Genomic DNA, 12,966 nt, shown 5'->3' on the forward strand with positions numbered 1-12,966 from the left:
TATCAAGTTATTAAGGTTAAAAGACAAAAGTAGTAAAATTAACTAAAAACTACAATAATCAGTGAAGGAATACATAAAATAAAAAGTAGAAAGTAACATCAAAAACATAAAATGTGTGGAGGAAATAAAAATGTAGATTTTTGGAATGTGTTCAAATCTCAGTTGCTATCAACCTAAAGTAGACTGTTATATACATAGTATGACATATGTGAACATGATGGTAAACACAAAGCAGCAACTTACAGTAAATACACAAAGGAAAATGAGAAAGGAGTCTATAAACAACACTAAAGAAAGCCATCAGACCACAAGAGAAGACAGAAACAGAAGAAAGGAACAGAGAAAAAGAAGTCTGTCAATAAAGCAAGAAAATTTTGAGCAAGAAGAGTAATGAAGGGGAAACTTGACTTCCTAAATATAAAAATATATTAGAAGGCACTTCAAAATATCACGTTAATGTTTCAAAACTGGACAGATAACAAATAATAGAAATACAAAAATAATTTTAAAAAATTAAAAAAAAAGAAATACAAATGGAAAACAAATGTGTTAAGGGCTCAAACTTCTAATAATAAAAAATCCAACTTAGACATCAAAATATACTATTTTTCATCTAATAAGGGGAGAATTATTTGGCAGAAATTTTAAAATGATGATTTTTAGTGTTAGTACATTCATGTATGATTACAGAAATAGTGATGGGAAATATGGGTGGAGAAACAAAGTAAGCTATTATATTCTTTTACTCTTAGACAAGAAGGAGTACAAGTTGGCATGTTAATACTAGATGGAATCCAGGAACAATCAAAAGTCTAAAAAATATTCATGACCTTGACCCCATCATTTGACTTCCAGAAATGCAATAGAGATGCATGCAAACAATTATCTATAGGCATATTTATTGCATTATTAGTTATTTTTTAAAAAGATTTATTTATTTACTTCAGGGAGAGAGAGAGAGCATGCATGAGTGGGAGGGGTGGCAGAGAAGGAGGGAGAGAAAGAATCTCAAGCAGACTCCCCACTGAGCATGGAGCCTGACCTGGGGCTAGATCCCAGGACCCTGAGATCATGACCTGAGCTGAAATCAAGAGTTGGATGCTTAATCAACTGAGCCACTTGTGCGCCCCATGTTATTACTTATTTTTCAACAAAATTGGAAACCCCCCCTAATGGTTAATGATAAGGACTAATTAAACCATGATATATATATATGTATACAAATGAGCAACTACCTTATAATCATCAGTAGTACATTTTAAAAATATATCTCATAAAATGGGGGAAAGGAACAAAATCTAATATAAGTGAGAACAAAACAGGATCCATAATCATATATATGAATGAATTACTGAGTTGAAAGACATACCACACTGTTAATAATGGATATGTGTGGAAGATAGAAGTTAAGTCCACAATAAATGTTAGTCTTCATATTTTTTCATATTTGAAAAATGTCCACAAAAAGCATGTATTATGGTTACATTTTTAAAAAATGAATATTTATTATTTTAATAATATTTCATTATTTAGTTAAAAGTATTTTATGTATCCAAATCCAGAAACCAGTTAATTACAAAGTCAGCTTTCCTGAATGCTTCTTTTGGTTAATATTATAATTTTACAAATTTCTGCTTAAGATGTGCCATTTGATAGTTGTAAGGAGTATTTTTGATGTTTTAACTGGCATTTCTTTGATATTAATAACATTAAACTTAGTTTCCTATATTTAGTGGTCATTTTTATTTCTATTAAATATTTTTATATACTAAAGAATGATTGCTTTGGATCCCATTCCATTCAATTCTTTGGCTGTTCTTGTGCCACTACCATATACCATTTATATAATACTTAATTTTATAATATGCTTTAATGGTCAGTCTTGCAAGGGCAAATTATTCTCCCTTTACCATGCAACTCTGCCTTGCTCTTCTATTGAAAATATTCTCAGTTGTTGATTTGAGTGGCACATTAGTATACAATAGAACCTATTTTCTGAGATAAACAGATTATGACACTTAGGGTTAAGTAGTTAGGCCTCACCTTTAAATATATATATATTATATTTGAGTTGCTGATATAAGTTCCACTGCTAAGTAATTTTGAATTAAGAATTCAAACCCGGAGGAGGAAAAATGGCAGAGGAGTAAGGGACCCTATTTCAACTGGTCCCCGGAATTGAGCTGGATATCTACCAGACCACTCTGAGCACCCATGAAACCAGCCTGAGATGTAAGAAGATCTGGATCTCTACAAACAGAATATCGCAGGCGCTTGGTTTTGAGGTACGAAGCGGGGAGCCGTGATTCCGAGGGCAGATATCGGAGGATAAATGGCAGTGAGAGGGAGCCTGGCCGTGGGGATCCTACACGGCCGGTGAGTGACAGCCTCGTGCACTGGGGACAGGGCACAGACTCGCAGACCGTTAGTGGCGGGGAAAGGACTTTAGGGCAGCCCCCAGGGTGGAAACCCAGAGCGGCAGGTTCGCAGGTGCGAACTGGGAGCGCCTGGCGGTTTTAGAAGCACAAAGGGCAGAGATGTGCCCAACCTGGAGGCAGGGCTGGGAGCGCTGCGGAGGGAAGCACAACCCAGGACACTGCAGTTTATAGCAGCATGGACAGAAACGGAGAGAGTGTGGCCTGGAGAGCTCACTGAAGAACAGACTGTGGTCTCTCTGCTCTGAGGCAGAGGGTTGGAAATGGTCTCTTCTGCTCTGACTCGTGGAAGAGATGCGGAAAGCCACCAGAGAACAAAAGCCCCAAAAACTGATTCCCGCTGAGCCCATCCCCCGCCACAGGGGGCAGGGCAAATCTGCCCAAACAGGGTTGCCTGAGTAACAGCGCAGCCGCCCCTCCCCCAGAAGACAGGCTGGGAAAACAAGAGGCCAGCAACCCTAAGGTCCCAAGAAAACAGGTGCATCTTGCTTGGGTTCTGGTCAATAATTTGGACTCTATACATTCCCTCAAACACCCATCAACAGAATGAGTAGGAGGAGGAACCCCCAAAATAGAAAAACTCAGAGATTATGAATTATGCTGCAGATTTACAAATGGATGCAGATATAACCAAGATGTTGGAGATGGAATTCAGCCTAGGAATTGTGAAGACAATGGCTGGAATGGAGAAATCAATTAATGGCAACATAGAGTCTCTAAGGACAGAAATGAAAGCTGAATTGGCAGAACTTAAAAATGCTATCAGTGAGATCCAATCTAATCTAGCAGCTAGGGTAAGTGAGGCAGAAGAACGAATAAGCGACCTGGAAGACAATAAATTGATAAAAAGGGAAAAGAGGAGGCCAGGGAAAAACAACTCAGAATCCATGAAAATAGAATCAGAGAAATAAATGACACCATGAAGCATTCCAATGTCAGAATAATTGGAATCCCGGAGGGAGTGGAGAGAGAGAGAGGACTAGAAGATGTATTTGAGCAAATCGTAGCTGAGAACTTCCCTAACCTGGAGAATAAAACAAACATTTGCATCGTAGAGGCAGAGAGGACCCCTCCCGAGATCAAGGAAAACAGGCCAACACCCCGGCATGTAATAGTAAAACTCACAAATCTTAGAACCAAGGAAACCATCTTAAGGGCAGTTAGGGGGAAGAGATTCCTTACGTACAGAGGGAGGAACATCAGAATAACGTCAGACCTATCCACAGAGACCTGGCAAGACAGAAAGGCCTGGCAAGACATATTCAGGGTACTAAACGAGAAGAACATGCAGCCAAGAATACTTTATCTGGCAAGGCTGTCATTTAGAATGGATGGAGAGATGCAGAGCTTCCACGACCGGCAGAAGTTGAAAGAATATGTGACCACTAAGCCGGCCCTGCAAGAAATATTAAGGGGGGGTTCTATAAAAGGAGAAAGCCTCCAAGAGTGATATACAACAGAAATTTACAGGGACAATCTATAAAAACAATGTCTTCACAGGCAACATGATGACAATTAATTCATATCTTTCAATAATCACTCTCAATGTGAATGGCCTAAATGCTCCCATAAAATGGCACAGCATTGCAGATTGGATAAAAAGACAGGACCCATCCATATGCTGCCTATAAGAGATTTATTTTGAACCTAAAGATACATCCAGACTGAAAGTGAAGGGATGGAGATCCATCTTCCATGCCAGCAGACCTCAAAAGAAAGCTGGGGTAGCAATTCTTATATCAGACAAATTAGATTTTAAACTAAAGTCTGTAATAAGAGACACAGAAGGACACTATATCATTCTTAAAGGGTCTATCCAACAAGAAGATCTAACAATTGTAAATATCTATGCCCCCAACATGGGAGCAGCCATCTACATAAGCCAACTGTTAACCAAAATAAAGAGTCATATTGATAACAATATGTTAATTGTAGGAGACCTCAATACTCCACTCTCAGCAATGGACAGATCATCTAAGCAGAAAATCAACAAGGAAACAAGAGCTTTGAATGATACATTGGACCAGATGGACCTCATAGATATTTACAGAACATTCCACCCTAAAACAATAGGATACTCATTCTTCTCAAGTGCGCATGGAACTTTCTCCAGAATAGACCACATTGGGTCACAAATCAGGTCTCAACCAATAACAAAAGACTGAGATTATTCCCTCCATATTCTCAGACCACAATGCTTTAAAACTGGAACTCAATCACAGGAAAAAATTTGGCAGAAATTCAAACACTTGGAATCTAAAGACCACTCTTCTCAAGAAAGTTTGGGTCAACCAGGAAATCAAAGAAGAACTTAAACAATTCATGGAAATCAATGAGAACAAAAACACATCGGTCCAAAGCCTATGGGATACTGCAAAGGCGTTCCTAAGGGGGAAATACATAGCCATCCAAGCCTCACTCAAAAAAATAGAAAAATCCCAAATTCACCAACTAACTCTACACCTTAAAGAACTAGAGAAAAAGCAACAAATGACACCTAAGCCATGCATTAGAAGAGAAATAATTAAAATTAGAGCAGAAATCCATGAATTAGAAACCAGAAACACAATAGATTAGACCAATGAAACTAGAAGTTGGTTCTTTGAAAGAATTAATAAGATCGATAAACCACTGGCCAGACTTATCCAAAAGAAAAGAGAAAGGACCCAAATTAATAAAATTATGAATGAAAGGGGAGAGATCATGACTAACACCAAGGAAATAGAAACAATTATTAGAAATTATTATCAACAACTATATGCCAAAAAACTGAGCAATCTGGATGAAATGGAGGCCTTCCTGGAAACCTATAAGCTGCCAAGACTGAAACAGGAAGAAATTGACAACCTGAATAGGCCAATAACCAGTACCGAGATTGAAGCAGTGATCAAAAACTTCCCAAAAAACAAGAGTCCAGGGCCTGATGGGTTCCCTGGGGAATTCTACCAAACATTCAAAGAAGAAATAATACCTATTCTACTGAAGCTGTTTCAAAAAATAGAAACAGAAGGAAAACTTCCAAACTCATTCTATGAGGCCAGCATTACCTTAATCCCCAAACCAGGCAAAGACCCCATCAAAAAGGAGAATTTCAGACCAATATCCCTGGTGAATATGGATTCCAAAATCCTCAACAAAATCCTAGCTAATAGGATCCAATAATACATTAAAAGGGTCATCCACCACGACTAAGTGGTATTTATCCCCGGGATTCAAGGGTGGTTCAACATTTGCAAATCAATCAATGTGATAGAACACATTAATAAGAGGAGGGAGAAGAACCATATGGTCCTCTCAATTGATGCAGAAAAAGCTTTGGCAAAATACAACATCCTTTCCTGATTAAAACTCTTCAGAGTATAGGGATAGAGGGAACATTCCTCAAGTTCATAAAACCCATCTATGAAAAACCCACAGCGAATATCATCCTCAATGGGGAAAAACTGAGAGCCTTTCCCTTAAGATCAGGAACACATCAAGGGTGCCCACTCTCACCACTATTGTTCAACATAGTACTAGAAGTCCTAGCAACAGCAATCAGAAAACAAAAAGAAATAAAAGGTATTCAAATTGGCAAAGAAGAAGTCAAACTCTCTCTTTTCGCAGACAACATGATACTACTTCATGTGGAAAACCCAAAAGACTCCACCCCCAAATTACTAGAATTCATACAGCAATTCAGTAATGTGGTAGGATACAAAATCAATGCACAGAAATTAGTTGCTTTCTTATACAGTAACAACACAACTGTAGAAAGAGAAATTAGAGAAATGAGTCCATTTACAATAGCACCAAAGACCATAACATATCTCGGAATAAACCTAACCAAAAAGGTAAAGTATCTATACTCTAGAACTACAGAACACTCATGAAAAATTGAAGAAGACACAAAAAGATGGAAAAATATTCCATGCTCATGGATCGGAAGAATAAACATTGTTAAAATCTCTATGCTACTCAGGGCAATCTATACCTTCAATGTCATCCCGATCAAAATTCCAATGACATTTTTCAAAGTGCTGGAACAAACAATCCTAAAATTTGTATGGAATCAGAAAAGACCCCGAATCGCCAAGGAAATGTTGAAAAAGAAAAACAAAGCTGGGGGCATCACGTTGCCCAATTTCAAGCTATATTACAAAGCTGTGATCATCAAGACAGCATGGCACTGGCACAAAAATAGACATATAGACCAATGGAACAGAATAGAGAACCCAGATATGGACCCTCAACTCTATGGTCAAATAATCTTTGATAAAGCAGGAAAATACATGCAATGGAAAAAAGACAGTCTCTTCAATAAATGGTGCTGGGAAAATTGGACAGCCACATGCAGAAGAATGAAACTCGACCATTCTCTAACACCATTCACAAAATAAACTCAAAGTGGATGAAAGACCTCAATGTGAGACAGGAATCCATCAAAATCCTAGAGGAGAACATAGGCGGTAACCTCTTTGACATCGTCCACAGCAACTTCTTTCAAGATACATCTCCAAAAGCTAGTGAAACAAAAGCAAAAATGAACTTTTGGGACTTCATCAAGATAAAAAGCTTCTGCACAGCAAAGGCAACAGTCAACAAAACAAAGAGGCAACCCACAGAATGGGAGAAGATATTTGCAAATGACATATCAGATAAAGGGCTGGTATCCAAGATCTATAAAGAACTTCTCAAACTCAACACCCAAAAAACAAATAATCAAGTCAAAAAGTGGGCAGAAGATATGAAAAGACACTTCTCTGAAGAAGACATACAAATGGCTAACAGACACATGAAAAATGTTCATCATCATTAGCCATCAGGGTAATTCAAATCAAAACCACATTGAGATACCACCTTACACCAGTTAGAATGGCAAAAATGGACAAGGCAAGAAACAACAAATGTTGGAGAGGTTGTGGAGAAAGGGGAACCCTCTTACACTGTTGGTGGGAATGCAAGTTGGTACAGCCACTTTGGAAAACAGTGTGGAGTTGCCTCAAAAAATTAAAAATAGAGCTACCCTATGACCCAGCAATTGCACTCCTGGGTATTTACCCCAAAGACACAGATGTAGTGAAAAGAAGGGCCATATGCACCCCAATGTTCATAGCAGCAATGTCTGCAATACCCAAACTGTGGAAAGAGCCGAGATGCCCTTCAACAGACAAATGGATAAAAAAGATGTGGTCCATATATACAATGGAATATTATACAGCCACCAGAAAGGGTGAATACCCAACTTTTACGTCAACGTGGATGTGACTGGAGGAGATTATGCTAAGTGAAATGAATCAAGCAGAGAAAGTCAATTATCATATGGTTTCACTTATTTGTGGAACATAAAGAATAGCATGGAGGACATTAAGAGAAGGAAGGGAAAAATGAAGGGGGGGGGAATTGGAGGGAGAGATGAACCATGAGAGACTATGGACTCTGAGAAACAAACAGGGTTTTAGAGGCGAGGGGGGAGGGGGGATTGGTTAGCCCGGTGATGGATATTAAGGAGGGCACGTACTGTATGGAGCACTGGGTGTTATATGAAAACAATGGATCGTGGATCACCACATTAAAAACTAATGATGTATTGTATGGTGACTAACATAACATAATAAAATTTAAAAAAAAGAATTCAAACCCATCTTGTGTTAATGCACCAAAATGAATATCAGATTCAAGAGTTGTAAGCACTCAAGAAATGAGCAGATCCGAAGACCATAGATGAAGCAACTGGGCATGCAGAAGTTAAGTGTCTGACTCAGAAGTTGCTTTCTCCATTTAGTGGTTATTGGACATAGAAGAGTGAATAGAATATTGAACCTAAATTGAGATGTAAATATGATGGTTAGGTTGGTTTGTAAGAGGACACATTAATCATGTATGGTTTTTTGTTTTTTGTTTTTTTTAAGTAGGCTCCACGGGGCTTGAACTTATGACCCTGAGATCAGAATCTGAGCTGAGATCAAGAGTCATGTGTTCAACGGACTGAGCCACCCAAATCATGTATACTTTTTAAACATTTGCAGGGACAATTTCTCTTTCTCAACCATTGGTGATTTGGGGCCCTAAGGGTCATTTGGCAGTATCTGGAGACATTGTGGTTTGTCACAGTTGGTGTGGGAGTGGGTGTGTGCTGCAGGCATCTAGTGCTTAGAGGCCAAAGATTCTCCTAAACATTCTAAAATGCACAGGACAGCTCTCGCCAACAATGAATTATTTAGTCCAGAGTGTCAGTAATGCTGAGATTGAGAAATCCTAGCCTAGAATGACCAAATAACTCTTTCTGAAAAAAAAAAAAGTTGCATATAAAGAGCAGTTTCTCTTATTTGGAGGCATTAGTCCATCTGCCATTGTAGCTATAAGCCTCTAACTGCACTGGCCATTTATTAATAAAAAAAAATTTCCAGAAAACAAATATTAGTGCTTATTGAATTATTGAGTTCTACTAGGATTCCAGAAACTAGTGTTCTTGCCCCTACCCACCCTGTTTCCATGTAGCTCTATGATGTGAAATAAGTTTCTTCATGTTTCTGGGGAATCTTCATATCCTAACCTGTAACATGATGTGAGGATAGAGATAACTGATACAAAAGTAATTGAAAATATGAAGTGCTATGCAGAAATATATGGTGTTATTGAATATGAGATTGACATATATGAACATATATGTTTAGTATGACCAGCTGGTAGCCACCTTTCTTTGGTTCTGACCAGAGTCACTTTCACAAAGGGCATTAGCTTTTCCACTAATTCTCTCTTTTCTCACAATAAATAAGAAAGAATAGCTGATTGAACAAATCAAGTTTTAAACATATCTGCTAAATTTGAGGAATAATCCTCCATCCAGAATAATCCAGAACCAATTCCCTGATTTAAGGGGTTGTGGAACTGTTTATTTTTATTAAAGATCTATACTTCCCGCACTGGATGATATTATGAGCTGAGTTGTTTCCCCCAAATTCGTATGTTGAAGTCCTAACCCCTAGTACCTCAGAATGTGATAAGATATTTAAAAAGGTAATCAAATTAAAATGAGGTCATTAGGGTAGGCATCCTCATGAGAGATTAGAACACAGATAGATACAGAGGAAAAACCATGTGAAGACACAGTGAGAAGGTCACCATCTGCTAGCCGTGAAGAGAGGCCTTAGAAGAAACCAAATCTGCTGACACCTTGATTTTAGACTTCTGGCTTCCAGAATTGTGAGAAAATAAATTTCTATTGTTTAAACCACCTAGTCTGTGGTACTTTGCTATGGCAGCCCTAGGAAACTAATACAGATGGACCATTCTAAATGTTTCTCCCTGGAAACCATAGCACATAAAATATGCATCTGGTCTTCTGACTCCAAGATCCTGGGGTAATTTCAGCAAATAGAACTTGGCTCTGGAAAAGGCTTTGTGCTTTCATCACCTGCCATTCTAGGGCTTTTTACAGAAGGCAGGGACAAGGGCCAAACCCACATAGACTCAGATGGAATCAGTTTGAAGGGGGCTGTTATAAATACGTCATTTCTAAGTTCCAGAGGAATTCTACATCACTCCTTCTTTCCTGCAGCCTTGGAGAACAAGGGCCTGTAGCCTTCATGGGCAGCATCTGTTGCTTCTATGTGTGTACTCAGCCTCAAGGCAGTGTGCCCTGCTTGTTTGTAAATGTCTAGCTAAAACCAAATATATTGGTCTGTTCATCATGGCACTGCAAAACAATGTCCCTAGGTGGCAAATGTTTTGTATCCAGCTCACCTGAGTTTAACAGATGAGACCTAAAAGCATTTTGTTACTCTCCTGAGATAATGGGTAATTTGACTCTGGGGCATCTTGAAAGCAAGATGCTTCTTCCTCTACTTCTGCTTTCCCTTCCAAGATAGTCCTGGAAAGTTCTCAAACATGCTCTGTTGTTTGTACTTGTTTGTGCGAGAATGTGAGTCTAGGGCAGGGCTTAGGCTGGGGCTGGATTGCGTGAGTACACCTACTGATCTGCCACCTCCTGGCTTTATGACCTTGGGCAAGTTATTCAACCTTGCTGTGCTTTAATTTCCCTACCTGTGAAAAAGAATAATCCTAGTACCTATCTCCTGTGGTAGTTGTAGGATTAAATGAGTTAATGCATGTAAAGCCATTAGAACAGTACTTGGCACATAGTAAGCATTCAATAAATGTTACCAATGTAGATGGAATATAATAACTGTTGAATATGAGGTTTTTTTCAATACCATAGGAGAATGGATCTCGCAAAATTTTGCTGTGTAAATGCTGCAACATATCTGCTCCCTTAGGCAGAATAAAAACAGTACTATTGAGGGTTCTTATGTGTCAGGCATCATGCTGAATACTTCCTATGCTTATCTTATTTAAGCCTCATAAGAGTCCTGTCAGGTAAACAGGGTAGGTTAGGACAGGGTAGGTTATGCTAAGTAGCAAATAATACCAAAATCCCAATGGCTAAATGGAACAAAGATCTTCCTCGTTCACACTACATTTCAATACTACATTTCTCCAGTGGGTAAACAGGAGTATTTGCTTATCACTATCACTATCATTCAGGAAGGTAGGCTGATGGAGGATGATGCTATCATCTCAACACAAGCCTTGCCTTTAGGGCTAGCCATGGTAAGGGTGAGAGCCAGGAGAATAGGGTGCTAACTCTTCAGTACTTTGACATTGGAATGACATATATCACTTTTGCTAGAATCAGCCATGGAAAGTCAAATGACCATGTATAACATCAATAGGGAGTGTGCCTGGAAGAAGAGGAGAGAGGCATCTCAGTGAGCACATACTGCTATTGTTCCTGTTCTACACATGAGGTCACTTCCACTTAGATGGGAAAGTAACTTGTTCAGTGTCACGTAGCAAGTGGAAAGCCACAATTTCAATACTAGATTATCTGACTCTAAAACTGATGCCTCTAACCATTGTGATAATTGCCTGTGTAGGCCAGTGACATTCTTGTTAAAGCCTATTGTGAGTTTAATTGTGTCCACCAAAAAAATATATTGAAGTCCTAACCCCCAGAACCTCAGAATGTGACCTTATTCAGAAATACGGTCTTAGCAGATGTCATCAAGTGAGGATGAGGTCACATTACTTTAGGATCGGCCCCATTATGATATGACTGGTGTCCTTATAAGAAGAGAAAACAGAGACACAGACACACAGGGAGAACCATGTGATGATAGAGGCAAAGCCCCAAATGCCAAGGATTGCCAACAATACCAGGAGCTGGGAAAAGTCAAGGACACTTGCTTTCCTAGAGCCTTCGGAAGGAACATGGCCCTGCTGAATGTCGATTTTAGACTTCTAGTCACCAGAATTGTGAGAAAATAAATTTCTGTTGCTTAAAGCCACCCAGTTTGTACTTCGTTACAGCAGCCCTAGGAAACTAATACAAAGCACATCCTACAATAGTGTGTTTTAGATCTTCATTTTCACATTGTCTATTCGCCTCATGTGTCCTCTCTAACCAGCCTGGAACTTCTCAGGGGCTATCTGCAAGAAGTCTTTCACGTGCCATGTTTTACTTTTTGTGTCTCCGATGCCTCAGACAGTTTCTTACACTGAATCACTGAATAGGCACTCAATAATGCTTGTTGAATGCATACAATAGAGTCATTTTTATTCTTTGTTTTCCCAGCTTTGTAACAAGACAGAATGTTTATTTCAGACTTTGGGAGATACTGAGACTTCATAGAGCACAGTTTATGCATTGGTTCTCCTTATGAAATGCTTGAGCACAGGTAATGGGCTCAGTTTCATATACAAAACTTATTGCGGTTTGGTCCATGTTGGTCTCTAGGTTGAGCTCTCCAGAAGAAGTGAGATGGAGTTTGGGGTTCCAGATCTTTCCTGGAGAGCACTGCCAATGAAAAGAAGGAGGGGAAGCAGTGTTGAAGAAAAGAAGTTGAACTGTGATGCTGGCCCAACATGGCCTCAGTTAACCTACCTATTCGGGGCTCTGGAGAAGTTCTATCAGAGTGTCCCCTGTTGGGCCAAAATCACCAGGCCTTTAGACCCTGCAGGCTGCCCCAGAAACAAAACCTTGAACAAACAACTCTCTGCAGCTGAGCCCACCCTGAAATGTTGACAGCTGGACTCCAGCTGCAGACTGCACTCCCTGCAGCCAAAAGCAAGATCTTCCTTGAAGAGGAATATACATGGTGCCTCTACACCTCTACTCCATCCATCCACCTCTCTGATGTCATCTCTTTTCCCACCAACACCTCTACAACTCCAGCCTTCCCCTACCACTCCACTTGCAAATCTTTTTTTTTTTTTTTTAAGATTTTATTTATTTATTTGAAAGAGAGAGAGCATGAGAGAGGAGAGGGTCAGAGGGAGAAGCAGACTCCCTGCTGAGCAGGGAGCCTGATGTGGGACTTGATCCTGGGACTCCAGAATCACAACTTGAGATGAAGACAGTCGCTTAACCAACTGAGCCACCCAGGCGCCCCCCAGCAGATCTTTAAAATCTCCTGTTTTCTACCTCCATGCCTTCACTTTACCCTCACCCTGGGGCGCCACTCCTCTGTCCCTCCCAGCAAACTCAGTC

This window comes from Mirounga leonina, unplaced genomic scaffold (genome assembly GCF_011800145.1).
Source record: "Mirounga leonina isolate KUSES-001 unplaced genomic scaffold, KU_Mleo_1.0 Mir_94, whole genome shotgun sequence".
In the NCBI taxonomy this organism is placed as follows: Eukaryota; Metazoa; Chordata; class Mammalia; order Carnivora; family Phocidae; genus Mirounga; species Mirounga leonina.